General features: G+C 34.7%; 1 protein-coding gene across 5 annotated transcripts in view; it reads left to right on the forward strand.

Annotated features, from left to right (window-relative positions):
- The window catches only part of GRIA2 (glutamate ionotropic receptor AMPA type subunit 2), a 158,364-nt gene that overhangs the window by 132,915 nt on the left and 6,595 nt on the right, over positions 1–18,854 (forward strand). The window lies entirely within an intron of this gene.

Genomic DNA, 18,854 nt, shown 5'->3' on the forward strand with positions numbered 1-18,854 from the left:
AGTAAATCCATGCATATATGGTTAAGTGATCTTTGACATGATCCAAGACTGCATAGTGGGGAAAGGACAATCTCCTCAGGAAATGATGTTGGAATAACTGGATACTCACATGCAGACAAATGAAATAGATCTCATACCATTCACAAAAGTCAACTCAAAGTTGATTAAAGATTGAAAAGTAATATCTGAAACTTAACTCTTTTATAAGAAAATATACCAGATAAGCTTCACTTTGGTCTTGGCTAAGATTTGTTGGCTATGACACGAAAAGCACAGGCAACAATGAAATAGACAAGTAGACTTGTCTACATCAAATTAAAAAGCTTTTATACTGCAAAAAAAAAAATCAGTAATATGAAAAGGCATGTATGGAGTTGGAGAAAATACTTCAAACCATGTTACCTGATAAAAGGCTAACATCTGAAATATATAAGGGACATTTACACTCAATAAAAAAAAGCCTACTAACCTCATTTAAAAAACAAGCAAAGGAGGGGTGCCTGTGTGGCTCAGTGGGTTAAGCCTCTGCCTTCCTCTCAGGTCATGATCCCAGAGTCCTGGGATCAAGCCCTGCATCGGGCTCTCTGCTCAGCAGGGAGCCTGCTTCCTCCTCTCTCTCTGCCTGCTTCTCTGTGATCTCCGTCTGTCAACAAACAAACAAAAAAAAACAAACAACCACAAAAACTAACTAGCAAAGGAGATTGACATTTCTCCAAAAAAGACCTCAAATGTTGTCGCAAATGGCAAGATTTCATTTCTTTTGATGGCTGCATAGTATTCCATTGTGTATATATACCACATCTTCTTGATCCATTCATCTGTTGATGGGCATCTAGGTTCTTTCCATAGTTTGGCTATTGTGGACATTGCTGCTATAAACATTCGGGTGCACGTGCCCCTTTGGATCACTATGTTTGTATCTTTAGGGTAAATACCCAATAGTGCAATTGCTGGGTCATAGGGCAGTTCTATTTTCAACATTTTGAGGAACCTCCATGCTGTTTTCTAGAGTGGCTGCACCAGCTTGCATTCCCACCAACAGTGTAGGAGGGTTCCCCTTTCTCCGCATCCTCGCCAGCATCTGTCATTTCCTGACTTGTTGATTTTAGCCATTCTGACTGGTGTGAGGTGATATCTCATTGTGGTTTTGATTTGTATTTCCCTGATGCCGAGTGATATGGAGCACTTTTTCATGTGTCTGTTGGCGTATCATGCTTAGCGAAATAAGTCAAGCAGAGAAAGACAACTATCATATGATCTCCCTGATATGAGGAAGCGGTGATGCAACATGGGGGCTTAAGTGGGTAGGAGAATAATAAATGAAACAAGATGGGAATGGGAGGGAGACAAACCATAAGTGACTCTTAATCTCACAAAACAAACTGAGGGTTGCTGGGGGGAGGGGGTTTGGGAGAAGGGGGTGGGATTATGGACATTGGGGAAGGTATGTGCTTTGGTGAGTGCTGTGAAATGTGTAAACCTGGTGATTCACAGACCTGTACCCCTGGGGATAAAAATATATGTTTATAAAAAAAAAAAGACCTCAAATGGTCAATGGTATATGAAAAGATACTCAACGCCACTAACCATCAGGGAAATACAAATCAAAACCTCAATGAGTATTGCCTCACAGCAGTTGGCAGGGCCATTAGAAAAAAATAATAGGTAACAAAAAAATAAAAATGTCAGAAATTGAAACCCTTGTGTATTGGTGGGAATGCAAAATGAGGCATCCTTTATTGGAAAAAATAGGCACTTTTCTGAAAAAGTTTATAATAGAACTTCCACATGATCTAGCAATCCCACTTTAGGACATTTAAATGAACTGAAATTGGAATCCCAAAGAGATATTTTCACTACCATGTTTATTACAGCGTTATTCATAATAGCCAAGAAGTGGAAATAACCTAAGTGTCCGCTGATGGATATTTGGATAAGGAAAGTATAGTATATTCCTCAGTGGAATAATATTCAGTCTTTAAAAAAAGAAGGAAATCCTGTCATGCTGTGACACTGATGAATGTTGAGGATGTTATGCTAACTGAAATATGCTTGTTACAGAAGGACAAGTACATATGATTCTACTTATGTTAGGTACCTGAAGCAGTCAAACCCACTGAAGCAGAAAGTAGAAATGTTATCATGGTTGGAGAGAGGGAGACAATTGAAAGTTGTTGTGCAATAGGTATAGTTTCAGTCATGCAAGATGAAAAAGTCCTAAAAACCTTCTGTACAATAATATGCATATAGTTAATATCATACTGTACTTTTACAAATTTGTTATAGAGAGATATCATGTCATGTTTATTTTTTATCACAATAAAATAAACCTGCCCCAGATAACACACAGAAAAACAAAACAAAAAATAAGAAAGAAGTTATCTTATTAGAAGGTGTTTTGTAGTATCAAAAAAACTAAATTTATAAGGTCTCTCTCAAATCTTATGGTTGATGTTACATAATAGTGACTTATAAAATAGTGACTAGAATTTTAAAAAATTGCAGATCGGTATTAAAATAAAACAAAATTATAGGCAGGCTTGAATATTTATACTTTGTCAATATCCAATATATGAATCATGAGGTAGACACACACATAAGTGCACAGAAATTTTAATGTGGTTAATATAATATTGTATATTTTAATATATATAATAAAGTACATATTAAGGTGGCTAGTATATTCACATATATATAAAGTTACTTATATGTAGTCATGTCCTGTGTTTTTTTGCACTTTCTTGATAGTCCTTTATTCTTGACATGCAAAAAAAGGGAGCCTTATGCTAAATCCTTTTATGTGGAAGGAAATACCTTAATGATAAAATGACTTTGAACTTTTTATCTGAAAAGATTTCTATCACTGTCTTTAAAATCTTCATTGCAGGATACAATAAACTTGCTGCATTGGGTCAGTCATGATAGTGGAGGGTAAGAAACGTAGAAAATACTGTAGTATTTGATTTACTGATTCATACTTAACAAGCTAAGGGGCCCAACATGTCTATATGTTAATGATATTTTCATTGACATTCTGTGGTTTTTGCGACCCTTTCTCCTTTGCTACCATTTTCTTGTTTTACTTCCCCTGAGTACCAATGTTTTTTGTTTGCTTATTTAAAAAAGAAATTTAGGGTGCCTAGGTGGCTCAGTGGGTTAAGCCGCTGCCTTCGGCTCAGGTCATGATCTCAAGGTCCTGGGATCGAGTCCCGCATCGGGCTCTCTGCTCAGCAGGGAGCCTGCTTCCTCCTCTCTCTCTCTCTCTCTCTCTCTGCCTGCCTCTCTGCTTACTTGTGATCTCTCTCTCTGTCAAATAAATAAATAAAACCTTAAAAAAATGAAATTTAGTAATTCTTTTAAATTAAATTTTACATTTTAATTCCAATGTAGTTAATATACAATGTTAGTTTATATGAGTTATATTAGTTTTATATTAGTTTCAGGTGTATGATATAGTGATTTTGTAAATCTACACATTACTCAGTGCTCATCATGGTAAATGTATTCTGTAATCCCCATCTCCTTTTCATCCATCCCTCCACCCACCTCCCCTCTGGTAACCATCAATTTGTTTTTTATAGTTAAGAGTCTGTTTCTTGGGTTCTCTCTCTCTCTCTTTTTCCTCTGCTCATTTGCTCTATTTCTTAAATTCTGCATATGAATGAAATCATATGGTATTTGTCTTTCTCTGACTGACTTATTTCGCTTAACATTACACTCTCTAGCCCCAACGGTGTCCTTTAAATGGCAAGATTTCCTTATTTTTTGTAGCCAAATTTTATATATATATATATATAATTATATATATATATATATATATATATCACATCTTCTTTATTCTTTATTCATTCATCTATCAGTGGACACTTGGGCTGCTTGCATATTTTGGCTATTATAAATAATGCTGTAATAAACATAGGAATGCATGTATCCCTTTGAATTAGTGTTTTTGTGTTTTGGAGATAAATACTCAGTAGTGTGATTACTGGATCATAGTGTAGTTGTATTTTTAATTTTTTGAGGAAATTCTATATAGTTTTCCAGAGTGACTACATCAGTTTGCATTCCCACCAACAGTGCAAAAGGGTTCTCGTTTCTCTGCATCCTTGCCAACACCTGCTATTATTGATTTTCGCCATTCTGATAGGTGTGGGGTGATATCTTTGATTTGCATTTTCCTGATGAGGAGTGATGTTGAGCATCTCTTCATATGTCTGTTAGCCATTGGTATATCTTCTTTCGAGAAATATATGTACATGTCTTCTGTCTATTTTTTAATTATTGAGAGTATGAAAAATAAAACCACAAAAGCAGTAAAAATAATTATTTCTATAAAATTAGCCAGGCGATTCATAATATAAAAGGATATAAAATATGACACCATATACACATTGTGGAGGGGAGGAGAGGAGTAAGGAATGGTTCACATTAAGCAACTACCATTTCTTTCCTAAAATCAAATTTTCCTAACTAAAATTAATAAAAGAAATTTAGTCCTTGTATTGGGACTTCCTTACTTTTTTCATGTAACTTCAGAGTACAAAAACACCAATATGAATCCTGACAGGGGGACATGTAGTAATATTTTCTTATTTGCTGAAGTAATAGTATGTTGTTAAAGAATACAGTGCACACGATATTGTAGTGTTTTGGAAACAACTGTACTGCCCTGAAAATTTGTTCATTCATAACAGAAAAGAATCTCACAGTTTTTAAATTAGAATAGTTAACCAACAAAAAACAATTTTGCCCATAATTGCATTCATCTTTCAATTGCTTAAAAAAGGTTATACTTAAAATTCCCTATTTCTATAGTTGCCATGTTGAGATTGGATAAAGAAGCTCAATTAAAGTGTTTTAGAAGCAAACTCTCGGGCGCCTGGGTGGCTCAGTGGGTTAAGCCGCTGCCTTCGGCTCAGGTCATGATCTCAGAGTCCTGGGATTGAGTCCCGCATCGGGCTCTCTGCTCAGCGGGGAGCCTGCTTCCTCCTCTCTCTCTCTGCCTGCCTCTCTGCCTACTTGTGATCTCTCTGTCAAATAAATAAATAAAATCTTAAAAAAAAAAAAACAAAACAAAACAAAAAAAAAACCTTTAAAAAAAAAAAAGAAGCAAACTCTCACATAACAGATAAATTTCCTTCTACCACATTGTGATCTCAGATGGCATCAGCATTTTCATCTTTAAACACAGAACTTGGGTTATAAATTACCCCTCAAATTCTGTTCATGTTTGAAATATTGTGACACGAAGAATTAATCATGCAAACTGTTATCGAATATATCTTACAAATGTTAACTTGCCACTTTCTTTAACATTAAATTTCATTTTGTTAGTGTTTATTGTTACAGCTTTTAGAAAGTTCTTTGAAACCAAAACTGGCTTCCCAGGTATTTTTATTCACTGGTCCTATTCTCACTTTAGTAATTGCTTCTTTTTCATATGACACATAAATCAAATACATAACTATCATCTCTTTCATAAATTTTTCTTTTTAAAGATTTTATTTATTTATTTTACAGAGAGAGATCACAAGTAGGCAGAGAGGCAGGCAGAGAGAGGAGGAAGCAGGCTCCCTGCTGAGCAGAGAGCCCAATGCGGGACTGGATCCCAGGACCCTGAGATCATGACCTGAGCCGAAGGCAGCGGCTTAACCCACTGAGCCACCCAGGCGCCCCAATTTCATAAATTTTTCTTATTATCTAACCTAAGAATTCTTAATTCCCTCCACCATTCTTTATTAATTTATATTTTCGAGTCCTTTAATCTGGTGTCTGTATCTTTTAAATGTAGCTTTTTCAGTATTATTTTATTTATTTAAATTCAATTAGCCAACATACAGTACATCATTAGTTTCAGATGTAGAGTTATTCATCAGTTGTGTATAATACCCAATACCTATCACATCACTTGCCCTCCTTAATACCCATCACCCGATTACCCCATCCCCCACTGACCTCCATACCCTCCAGTTCCAGCCACATTAATGTAAATGATAAGTATTCATCGTTTCTGATGGCTGAGTAATATTCCATTTTATGTATGTGTGTGTGTGTGTGTGTGTGTGTATACCAAATCTTTATCCACTCATCTGTTGATGGACATCTCAGCTCGTTAAACAGTTTGGCTATTGTGGACATTGTTGCTATAAACACTGGAGGGCACATGCCACTTCTCATCAATACATTTGTATCATTGGGGTAATACCTAGTTGTGCAATTGCTGGGTTATAGGGTAGTTCTGTTTTTAACTTGAACCTCCATACTGTTTTCCAGAGTGGCTATACCAGCTTGCATTCCCACCAGCAGTGTAAGAGGGTTCCCCTTTTTCCATATCCTAACCAGTATTTGTTGTTTCCTGGCTTGTTAATTTTAGCCATTCTGACTGAAGTGAGGTGGTATCTCATGTGATTTTGATTTCTATTTCCCTGATGTTAAGTGATGTGGAACATTTTTTCCATGTTTCCATTGGCCATTTGTATATCTTTGAAGAAATGTTTGTTCATGTATTATGCCCCTTTCTTGTCTGGATTATTTGTTTGTTGGGTGTTGAATTTCCTAAGTTCTTTATAATTCTTGCATATTAACCCTTTCTCTGATATGTCATTTGCAAATATCTTCTCCCATTCTATAGGCTGCCTATTAGTTTTGTTTGCTGTTTCCTGTGTTGTGCAGAAGCTTTTTATCTTGATGAAGGCCCAATAGTTCATTTTTACTTTGTTTCCCTTGCCTTTGGAGACATGTCTATCATGAAGTTGCCAAGACCCAGGTCGACGAATTTGCAGCCTGTGTTCTCTTCTAGGATTTTGATGGATTCCTGTCTCACATTTAGGTGTTTCATTTATTCTGAGTTTCTCTTTGCATATGGTGTAAGAAATTGGTCCAGTTTCATTCTTCTACATGTCACTGTCCAATTTTCCCAACACCATTTGTTGAAGAGGCTGTACTTTTTCCATTGGGTATTCTTTCCTTCTTTGTCAAAGATTAGTTGCCATAGAGTTGAGGGCCCATTTTTGGGCTCTCTATTACGTTCCTCTGATTTATGTGACTGTTTTTGTCCAGTACCGTAATGTTTTTTTTTGTTTGTTTGTTTGTTTGTTTTGGCTTGGTTTCGTTTTTTGTTTGTTTTTTATTTAAATTCAATTAACCAATTGAATTCATTGATATTCAATGATATAAAATATCATTAGTTTTGGATGTAGAATTTAGTAATTCATCAGTTGCATATAACATCTAGTGCTCATCACAGAACATGCTCTCCTTACTGTCTTGATGATTACACTTTGCAATATAACTTGAAGTTCGGCATTGGCATGCCATCATATTTAGTTTTCTTTTTCAAAATTCCTCAGGCTATTTGGTATCTTTTCTGGTTCCATGCAAATTTGAAGATTATTTGTTCCAACTCTGTGAAAAATGTTGATGGTATTTTGATAGTGATAGCATTCAATGTATAGATTTCTCTGAGTAGCATAGACATTTTAATATTTATTCTTCCATTCCATGAGCATGTAATATTTCCCCCTTTTGTGTGTGTGTCTTCCTCATTCTTTTCATAAGTATTCTGTAGTTTTTAGAGTACAGATCCAAATCTTTCTTCAGTTAGGTTTATTTCAAGGTATCTTATGAATTTTGGTCCAAATGTAAATGGGATTGACTCCTTAATTTCTCTTTCTTCTGTTTCATTGTTAGTGAATAGAAATGAAAATTATTTTTGTGCATTCATTTTATATCCTGCCACTTTGCTGAATTTCTGTATGAGTTCTAGCAATTTTGGAGTGGAGTCTTTTGAGTTTTCCAAATAAAGTATCATGTCATATGAGAAGAGTAAGAGTTTGACTTCTTCTTTAGGTTATTCTTTGCCAATTTGAATGCCTTTTATTTCTTTTATTTTATTTCTTTTTGTTGTCTGACTGCTGAGGCTAGGACTTCTAGTACTATGTAGAACAAAAGTGGTGAGAGTGGGCATCCCTGTTGTGTTCCTGACCTTAGGGGAATAGCTCTCAGTTTCCCCCCATTGAGAATAATATTCATTGATGGCTTTTATGACATTGAGATTATGTTCCCTTTATCCCTACACTATGGAGAGTTTTAATCAAGGAGGATGCTGTATTTTCTCAGATCTCTTTTTTGCATCAATGTAGAGGATCATATGGTTCTTGTCCTTTCTTTTATAAATGTGATGTATCATGTTAATTTATTTGCAAATGTTGAACCACTCCTGCAGCCCAAAAGTAAATCCCACTTGGTAGTGGTAAATAATCCTTTTAATGTACTGTTGGATCCTATTAGCTTGTATTTTGGTGAGAATTTTTGCATCCATGTTCATCTGGAATATTGGTCAGTAATTCTCCTTTTTGATGGGGTCTTTGGTTTTGGAATCAAGGTAATGCTGTCCTCATAGAATAAGTTTAGAAGTTTTCCTTCTTTTTCTCTTTTCTCAGCTTTGAAGAATAGGTCTTAATTCTTCTTTAAATGTTTGGTAGTATTCCCCTGGGAAGCCATCCAGTCCTGGACTCTTGTTTGTTGGGATGTTTTTGAATAGTGCTTCAATTTCCTCACTGGTTGTCAGTCTGTTCAAGTATTCTCTTTTTTTCCTGGTTCAGTTTTGGTGGTTTATAAATGTCCAGGAACGCATCCATTTCTTCTAGATTGCCAAACTCCACAGACTCCTATGGTGCACACCTGCACCAATCCCACCAGGGGAAGGAGCAGAGTTTCACAACAATTTTGTTGTTTTCTGGGCAGCTGCTCTGGGAGTGGTTGCTAGGTTCTTCATGTACTGCCATTCCTCCAGGGGAGTGAGAGGGAGTCTCACAGAGGTTTTGCTGCTCTTGGACCCCTGCTTGGAGAGCAACTGACCAGCCATGAAGCGGTTCATGTTTTATGGAAAACCAAGCTGAGAGCCCACTACTGGTCTTGCTGCTAGCAGCCAGCTTCCCTGTTCTGATGCTTGGGAGCTCTGCCACACTCAGGCACCCCTGCTCTTTCTGTGACCCAGGGATCCTGAAGCCACACTGTCCCATCTAGGATTCTGCCCCTCTTTACCACCTAAGCATCTTTCAGGCAGGGATATCCCTCACAGGAACAGACTCCTTAAAGTTTCGATTTTGTGTTTCACTGCTGCATCACTTTCCAGAAGCCAGCTTCTGGAGTTTCCCTCCCCCACACAGTTTATCTTCCAATATACCCCCTAAATTCACTTCCCTGAACCTCTTACCTTGTAAAAGGTGGTTGATTTTCTATTTGTAAAATTGCAGCTATTCTTTTTTTAGATCTCAGGTTGAATTCACAGGTGTTTAGTATGATCTGGTAGATATCTAGCTGAATTCAAGGGACCAGATGAAATGAGGGTCCCCTACTCCTCTGCCATCTTCCCTCCACATCTCAGTATTATCAATGTGTGGTATCTAGATACAGGGTGTGACTTGGTCTAACTTTAGAAGATCTTAGCCAGAATATGAAAGTTGAGATTTTAGACCTGTTTCAACCCGAACAGTTGTGTTCCTCAGACAACAGTGTATTTACGTTAAAGAAAAAAAAAAAGTGAAAAAAATGCTTTTACTAGGAATGTACGCTCCAGTTACTATAGCTACAGCATTCTATTACCCCATCCTTATCTGTTTCACTCACTTACATTTCCTTTCTTGGCTATCAACGTATTTGAAATTACAACTATTATCTAAACTTGATAATTCAACTTTATAGGCTTGGGAAAATAACCCTAAAACCAAGGTGGAGTTTAACAGGGATGAGTGCAAAATCTGGTATAGGATTTAATCAACTGTATATTCACAGAATGGAAGATATGAGGCTTACTGTAATTCATCTTAAAATCACCTGAATTTTCAGTCAACAATTTTAGGGTAATCTTTTAATATTATGCAGTTGCTATAAACAGTAACAAACTTGAAGGTTTTATAGGGAATTATCAAGTTTAGATAATTTAATTTCACATTTTAATAAAAAAAGAAAAACATGTTACGAGACATCATACATAATGCTGACAATTACCCCATGCAACTGGTTTTAAAGGATTCAAAGGATATTTTCCACTGAATTGATTCATGACCTCATAGAATTGATCATTTGAATATAAATTTTTCCTTTATTTTAAATCCTAAAAGTTAGTGTTAAGACATCAAATTTTAATGAGTCTAAGTGAGCAAAAAAGTTCGACTTTATGTGAATATTCCCTACTAACATTTTACATGAAATAAATGGTGTAGTTTTTGATTATACAAAAGAAAACCAATAGATGAGCAGGAACTCTTTTTTTCTCTCTCTCTTTTTAGCTAAATAATGAGTCAGAAATGGTGCATTGAAGTAATTAAACTCTTCGGAAATCTCTCTTGATCCATCTCTGCAGCTGGTATTTTTTTTGTTTTGTTTTGTTTTGTTTCGTTTTGTTTTTGTTTTTGTTTTGTGTTTTTTTAATTAGGGAAAATAATGAGCTTCTTTTTGAACTTAAAAAAAAAAAAGCAAACCTTAAAAGAAAATAGTCTTTTATTTTTATCCATGTAATGAGATGAGCATTTATTAGCAAGACTGATTTCAAAAGACTCAGAAGAGGTCCAGGGATTTTATTACATATAATCATTATATCCAAAATACAGAATACATTTTAGGTTTCTATGGTTTCTTTTTTTTTTTCCTGCCTTTCTTTTTTGTTTGTTTCTATTGTTATTGGCAAGTAAAGTGAAAAAGTAGTATCAAAATTTGAAATAAAGTCCAAGTTTCAAAGCACTTTTGTGTTTTATTATGTTTTTTTTTAAATTTTAAATTCAATTTGCCAGCATATAGTACATCATTAGTTTCAGATGTAGAGTTCAATAATTCATCAGTTGCATATATCATCCAGGGCTATTATATTGTTTTTATTTCTGTTTTGCTCCATGTTCTCAGCTCATGACCTTTAAAATAAATTTGTATTTGGAATGTAAATACAATGTTTTCTTGATGTATATGCTGTAAGACTCTCAGGAATGAAGATAAGATGGACTTATTTTAGATATTTTACTTTCTTATAAGTAATCTAAATTACTTTTTAAGTATGTTGAAGAGATAAATTATATTCTCATTCCCAATTTTCATTAATGTGATTTTTACTGGGGGAATTTGTATTAAAACAAAACCACTTTCGGGGCACCTGGGTGGCTCAGTGGGTTAAAGCCTCTGCCTGCAGCTCAGGTCATGATCTCAGGGTCCTGGGATCGAGCCCCGCATCGGGCTCTCTGCTTAGCAGGGAGCCTGCTTCCCTTGAAACAAACAAACAAACAAACAAACAAAAAAAAAACACTTTCAGTGCTGGACACAGACATGAAAATATATCTGGCTCTTATATTTGCCAATATAATTCCATTCTTAACTTAAGTTTTTATTCTTCTGGTGTCAAAAGAAGAGGTGGACCCTTTTCTGTAACGCTAATATCTCTGCTTGGGCCTTTAACATCTCTTTCCAATTATCAAAAATGTTGCTTTAAAATTTATACCCTAGGGACGCCTGGGTGGCTCAGTTGGTTGAGCAGCTGCCTTTGGCTCAGGTCATGATCCTAGGGTCCTGGGATCGAGTCCCACATCGGGCTCCTTGCTCAGCAAGGGAGCCTGCTTCTCACTCTGCCTCTGCCTGACTCTTTGTCTGCCTGTGCTCTCTCGCGCTCTCTCTCCCTCTATCTCTGGCAAATAAATAAATGAAAATCTTTAAAAAAAAAATAAAAATAAAATTTATACCCTAATACTGTTTTTTTAGTCTCTCCATCTATCTTTGTCTCTGGTCAGATGGTCGATAATTTTGAAAAGTCTTTTGTGGCAATGCTCTTTTACCTTCAGCTTCTCTTCTTTGATTCCTTTGAGCTGATAAATTCATAAATTTTTTTCCCAGAAACTCCTTTTTTCCCCATACTTGCCATTTTCTCCTTCATTCATTTCAAATCAAGTCTCCTTTAGAACTCTGAAAATTGCCTTCCTAAAAGGATCACTTAATGTCTTTCTGGCCATCTTGAAATGTTTTGTGTGTGTTTTCATGTATTGTAAAAATTGTACTGTGTTTAATACCATTGTGCAAATTCTTTTAATACTTCTTCCTCCCTTAATTCATGAAATCCTAGTGCTTTTTCATGTTTTCTCTCATTTTTCTGATCATTCTGTTTTGTCCTACTAAGGCCACATGCTTTTTTTCTCTTACTGCTTGTTTTGTAATAATTTCACAAAAAGAATTTTATAACCTTCACCTTTAAATACCATTCACATTTAATATATATAGTTATGGCAACTATTGAAGGATAAAGCTTTAAAAGTCAATGCTATTTTAGCTTCACTCTTCATTCAAAGAAGTAGTAGGACATGAAGACCTCAAATCATGCATGATACAGAGAGTGACAAGGAGCACTCAATTTAAAATACAAAGATTCCCTTGGTTCAATTTGACTATATATTGTTTATGTTGGAAATTACATCTAAATGATTAATAATAGATGCTCTCTATATGCAGGGTGGCTTGGGGGTTCAGTGGGTTAAGCCTCTGCCTTAAGCTCAGGTCATGATCTCAGGGTCCTGGATCAAACCCGACATGGGGCTCACTGCTCAGCAGGGAGCCTGCTTCCCCCTCTCTCTCTGCCTGTCTCTCTGCCTACTTATGATCTCTCTTTCTGTTGAATAAATAAATAAAATCTTTAAAAAATTAAAATTCCAGTGTATACTAATGAATTTTTAAAATTCTGATCTCAAATAAGTGAATGTCTCTCAGAAAACATAAAAGCATTTTTTGTAGGAATTGCAGATTTGTTGACCAAAAAGAATAACAGGAATAAGACCCATGCGATTTATTTATTTATTTAATTTTTTTTTCCTGCCAACTCTAGTGGTTTCCAGGAACAGTTTGAATTTTGGCTGCCACTGGAAATGAAGCAATAGGCCATGCATGCTGTGAGTTCCACAGGAAGTCTAAAAAGTCAGACAAAAGGGTAAAATGGCAAAATGAAGGGCAATTATCCTTTGTCCCAAATGCAAATTTTTATAGAATGGCAACCAAATGGACTAGGAAATAAATTATTAATTCACAGTTTGACACTCCAATTTATTTATTTATTTTTTAGTAATCTCTACATCCAATGTGGGGCTTACTCAAGACCCCAAGTCAAGAGTCAAATGCTTTTTTAACTGAACCATTTTGACATTCTAAAATATTTATTCAGGATGTCTTAGGTCAAGTTCTTTGACTCACAGAATTACCTTCTTACTAGTTGTTATACTAGTTCAGATGTTGTAGTTTTTCTAGGGGAAAAAAAAAGTAATATGTCATAAAAATTATCTCTGTTCATATTTGAAGGGAAAATAAGGTCTAGAGAGTACCACAGTGGAGAGCACAGCTCTAAAATCTCTAAATTCACTCCTGGTGTAGAGTCATGTCAGCTATGTGGAAATTTCCACTTAGTGTGTTTGGAAATCATTTAGAACTTCCATTCTGGCAACAAATATTCTCTTGATATTTTAAGTAGACATTTTGATATTTTACAGAAGTTAGTGGATAAATGAAATTTATTTTTTGAAAGTGAAATGTGTAAGAATAGGCCAGTAAAGAATGTCTTCAATGCAACACCTATGCTTCTATTTTTTGAGTAAATGTGTATGCTTCACTGTGTGTGCTTCAGAAGGATAGTAAAAGTTTCCTTTAATCATTTTTTTCCTAAGGGAAAAGTGGCTTATTTAGCTTATCCAGTCTGTTTAGTTTTTTGTTTGTTTGTTTTTTAAAGATTTTATCTATTTTAGAGACAGAGAAAGTGCGAATAGGGGGAGGGGCAGAGGAAGGGGAGAGAGAGAATCTCAAGCAGACTTCTCACCCAGTGGAAAGCCCAATGAGGGCTTTGATCCCTTGACCCTGTGATCATAACCTGAGCTGAAACAGAGTCTGACATGCAACCAATGGAGCTACCCACGTGCTCCTGGTCTGTATAGTTTATATAGAGCTTTTCCCCAACAACACTAGATAGTGGCTGTATTTTCTAAATAGACATTAAAATTTCATGTATTATTTTTGTGAAATATTAGTCAAATCATAATATGCCTATTATGAATAGCAAACCATGGAAAGAGATTTGAGTAGCCATGTTCAAAGAGCTTTGGCTCCTTAAGAATCACAGGGTAGTTAAGAATGTTGTCCTGACCAAGCTATCATTTGTCTTCTCTTAACAAGAAATCACTTATCTCTTCATCAAAATGTGATAACAGTTGCCATCCTGAAGAAATCCATTTCACTTTATCATACTTCCTGAAAGAACCACTATCCTTGATTTAACATTAAACTTCTTGGTTTAGCTGTAGTTGATATCTTTAAAATATGTATATATTGAGGGCATTTAAATCTGGTGAGAAGCAGTACCTAGATTTTGGAGAGAGGTGGAAAGGGAATTATGATGATTCCTAATAAAGGCTTAGATGGCCCTGGGAGATTAGAAACCAATGCCAGTCCTTCATTTTCCTTCAGCATTGCATCATTCTCTTTTCTTCGGACCAGTATTACAAATTATAAGAAAGTGTGTGGTTTATTTAAAAAGTCAGTATGATTGTCTGTGTTCTTTATTCTACTGTGGTAAAACATGCTCAAATTTAGACATTGTTTAGGAGGATGGTGATCATCACTGCCTGGTACTCATCTTCACAGTCCACACCCCGGGGCTAATTGAGTCAATTTGATCAGTATTTGACCTACATTTTTTAGATAATTGCCTAAATTTTCTGGATGCTTTTTCTGTAGAATAATGTCTGTAATGTAAATGCCGAAGTACAGAATTTTAATAGGAAACAATATTTATATATATTACCTTAGTTGAGTACATGGGATTTTATTAATTTGGGGAAAAAATCCCCCTTTTTCTTTTTAGCCTATAGTAAATATATTCTATGAAATGACTTATTAAGAGGCTGGAGTAGTTAGGAAGTTCGTATTGTGTTCTCTAGTATATCAGATAACCCATTAACTCACAAATTAGGCCAAACTAAACATTGTCACTTAAACTAACCTGGCAATAAAAATAACTATACTTTCTCATGCAGGATTTTGGATAGAACGCCTAGGGAGAGATTCCCTTGGACTTTAGATTGCTTTTTATGCTGGTTTCTTTTTCAGTTTTTTTGCTTCTGGAGAAGATGTTATAGACATCATCTATTCACTTATTTAGTTCAGACTAATAATTTTCCTGAAGTTGTCAATAAAAATTAAACACAGATCCTCTGAACTCTCAGTAAATATCTAGTCGGATTATTTCTATCCTTTTTTTGAAGGCAGTTAGAAAGTTCAAATCAAATATCTTTTTTTTTTTGGATTAAAGGTTTATTTCAAATATGGGCTGATATATTATTAAACACTGCAAATGACTAGATTATTAAGAATCTGAAAAATCAATATTGAAACTTGAATGACGCTTTCAACAAAACAGTATTATACTGTTTGTGAATTACTCTCCTTGTGTACCTTTGGCCAAATTTGTTCAAATAAATAGTTCTTGAACAGATACAGTTATGAAAACATTTCATTAGCTTTGTTAAGGAAGTAAACAGTAAACTAAGAACTAGGAGTTGAATGAACCCATTGGAAAAATGTATATACTTTTAAAAAATTCTGACTCCTAAAAAAATTACTTTAGCTTTATGTGGTATCAGCAGATATTTTATAATTTAATTTTATTAATTTAATTTACTATTTTAATTATATTAAGTTATATATTTTTATTAATCCACCATGATATCATAAAATCCTACTCAGTTGAAAAAATATGCCATGTTATAATGCATTTGAAGCCTAAACACAAAAGTAACTGATTTAACTTAATAGAACTTACATGTCTAGATTACCATAGCAGAACTTGCATTATTTTCCAAATGATTCAAAACTATAAACACAGAGATTGAGTAGCTCTGTCAAACATTATAGCTAGGGGTACCTGGGTGGCTCAGTTGATTGAGCATCTAACTCTTGATTTCATCTCAGGAAATGATCTCAAGGCCATGAACTCAGGTTTATGAGCAGAGCTCCATTTTCAGTGGGAAGTCTGCTTAAGATTCTCTCTCTCTTCCCCTTTGGCCCTAACTCCACTTGCACTATCTCAAATTAAAAAAATTAATCCTTTTTAAAAAACCACTAAAGCTTTTTGTATTTTAAAATCCTCTACTGCTTAGAAATAATATTTTATTCATACATTGAAAAATATCTTTAGCAGGTAAGATTTTATTAACGAAACAGTCAATTTTTCTCCACTTAACGAATATTATTTTTTAAATATTTCAAGTCATTTAAATGTCCCTTCATAAATTTAGTCTTTACAAATGAAAAAGAACTCCTGAGTATAGAGAACAAACTCATGGTTACCATGTAGATGGAATGAGTGAAACAGGTGAAGGGGATAAAGAACGCACTTATTATGAGGCTCACTGAGTAATGTATAGAATTTTTGAGTTGCTATATTATATACCTGAAACTAATATAACATGTTAATTATACTGGAATTAAGAAGAGAGTATGTTTGGAAAAACTTGAATATATAAATCTAAAAATGGTTTTTAAAGAGAAGACACCTTTAGCTTAATTTCTATTTTTCCTTTCACATCACTGTTAATTTTTGGATTTTTTCCTGAAGGGCATACATATTTATGAAGCATTTTATGAAATATAGTTATGTCCCCAAACTTATGTTTTGAACTTGGAATAATTAATATTTAATGAATGATTTGATACAATTATTCTATAATTTTGAACTCTTGTTTATGAGCATGTGATTTTTTTCCAAAACATTTTGATATTACCCATTTTTGTGGAAATTCATGTTACAAAAAGACCCTGAAGTTTTATGAGATTGCATGATAATATAATAAAACTCAAGTAATGTAGCATCTTTTAATTTGGTAGAGACTATGAAGGGAGAATGTAAAAACAGTATAAATATCTTCTACAGCAAAGATGCAGATAAACAAAGATGGTTTTCTTTCTAACCAATTCTCAGGGTATTCAGTTAACATACATTAATTATGAATCTCTTATCCAAGATGTGCTAGACACCATGAGGTTATGGAGATAAAGCTTCCCTAGTTGGGGACCTAGTAGAGTTTTCACTGCCATGAATGTACTGTCACAACAGAAAGGAAGCCTGATTTGTTCGGTAATTAAGTTTTAAATCTGTTTTCTCAAGAAAGGGTAGTGTTTTGAAATAGAAACAGATTTAAGAATGGTTTAGATAAATTATTAGATAATAAAAATATTATTAATAAGTAGGGAACTCATGTAGGTCTAGGGTGAAATGTTTTTTCAGGAGGACATCTGGGTCTTCTCACAGCACAGACTGCTGGGCTGACATGGTCCACAGGCTGTCTCTATGAAGCAGTCCCTATTCAGATGGAGGCAATGGAGAGGAGCACTTCTCACTATTACCTGAATTATAAACTTTGGTGATACAAGCTTGCCCCATACTTTATTTACACTCAACTCTAGATTTTCACCAAAATAGAGTACGTGTGGTGTGTGTGTGTGTGTGTGTGTGTGTGTCTATGCATATGTATATGTCTATGTATACATATAGGTATGCATATATTTGCCCTAATTCCTAGGGCAGTATTCTATACAAATTTGGATCTACATTATGTTTGCTTATAATGAATTGATCTATCCTTGCTTTCTCTAAGATAAAGATTATATTTGTTTAAGTTCTTAGAGTAAAAGCAAACAAAATTCCCCAAATCTAATGACTCTTAAAAGTAAGTTTTCAATTTCACCTTTCCATTTCAAGCTTCCTAAGTTACAATAATAAAAGGGGTTATTCAGAGTCACCTTTGCAAGAGGGATTCAAGTCAGTTGAGAAAATTATGAACAGAAAAATAAGCAGATACTCAAATGCTATGGCTTTCCAACTCTGTGCTCAGCTTTCTTTTTTGCTCTGATAAAGTATTAAGCAACTCTTCTGATGTCTGTCTTTGCTTTTGAGTCAATTAATCTTAAGATAAATATTCCCTCAATTATACTGCTGCAAGTAGCCCTTCTTTCTTTCCTGTCACTTATAAGAATGTTTTTTTCCAGTATATATTGTAGTAAGCAGTATTTTAGTGTTTAAATATTTCAAATCAAATTTTCTGGCTTATTAAAGAAAAATTTTCATGCCCCAAGGATATTTCTTTGAAAAATCAGTGTTACTCTGGAAGCATTTGAGTCAGCATCTAAGAGGGGCTTCCAACATTATTTTTTTAATTCCTGAGATGACAGGCATTACATTAGGATCTTACCACTTATATGCCTGACCTGACCAATTAACATTTTACACATTCCCCTTCTGCCACTAATTAAGGAGAATCATTTAGGATTTTAACAGTGAAAGTATTCTTCTGTTTTTCTCTTAACTTGAATTACTCCTAGAGATAGTAAAGTGTAGTTTTCAACTTATTTTGGAGCATGAATATTTCAGATTATTTCTTGGTTGTGTAGTGACTGGTTTATAGCTAAAATGTGTCACAACAAAACCACCTCTGAGGTCCTTATAAGTATAAAGGAAAAAAAAATCTCTTTTTTTAAATTTTTTTATTTTTTATAAACATATATTTTTATCCCCAGGGGTACAGGTCTGTGAATCACCAGGTTTACACACTTCACAGCACTCACCAAAGCACATACCCTCCCCAATGTCCATAATCCCACCCCCTTCTCCCAAAACCCCTCCCCCCAGCAACGGGTTTAAGTGGGTAGGAGAAGAATAAATGAAACAAGATGGGAATGGGAGGGAGACAAACCATAAGTGACTCTTAATCTCACAAAAAAATCTCTTTTTTTTTTTTAATTTTTTATTTTTTATAAACATATATTTTTATCCCCAAGGGTACAGG

This window comes from Mustela putorius, unplaced genomic scaffold (genome assembly GCF_011764305.1).
Source record: "Mustela putorius furo isolate JIRA1106 unplaced genomic scaffold, ASM1176430v1.1 tig00000056_pilon_pilon_pilon, whole genome shotgun sequence".
Classification (NCBI taxonomy): Eukaryota; Metazoa; Chordata; class Mammalia; order Carnivora; family Mustelidae; genus Mustela; species Mustela putorius.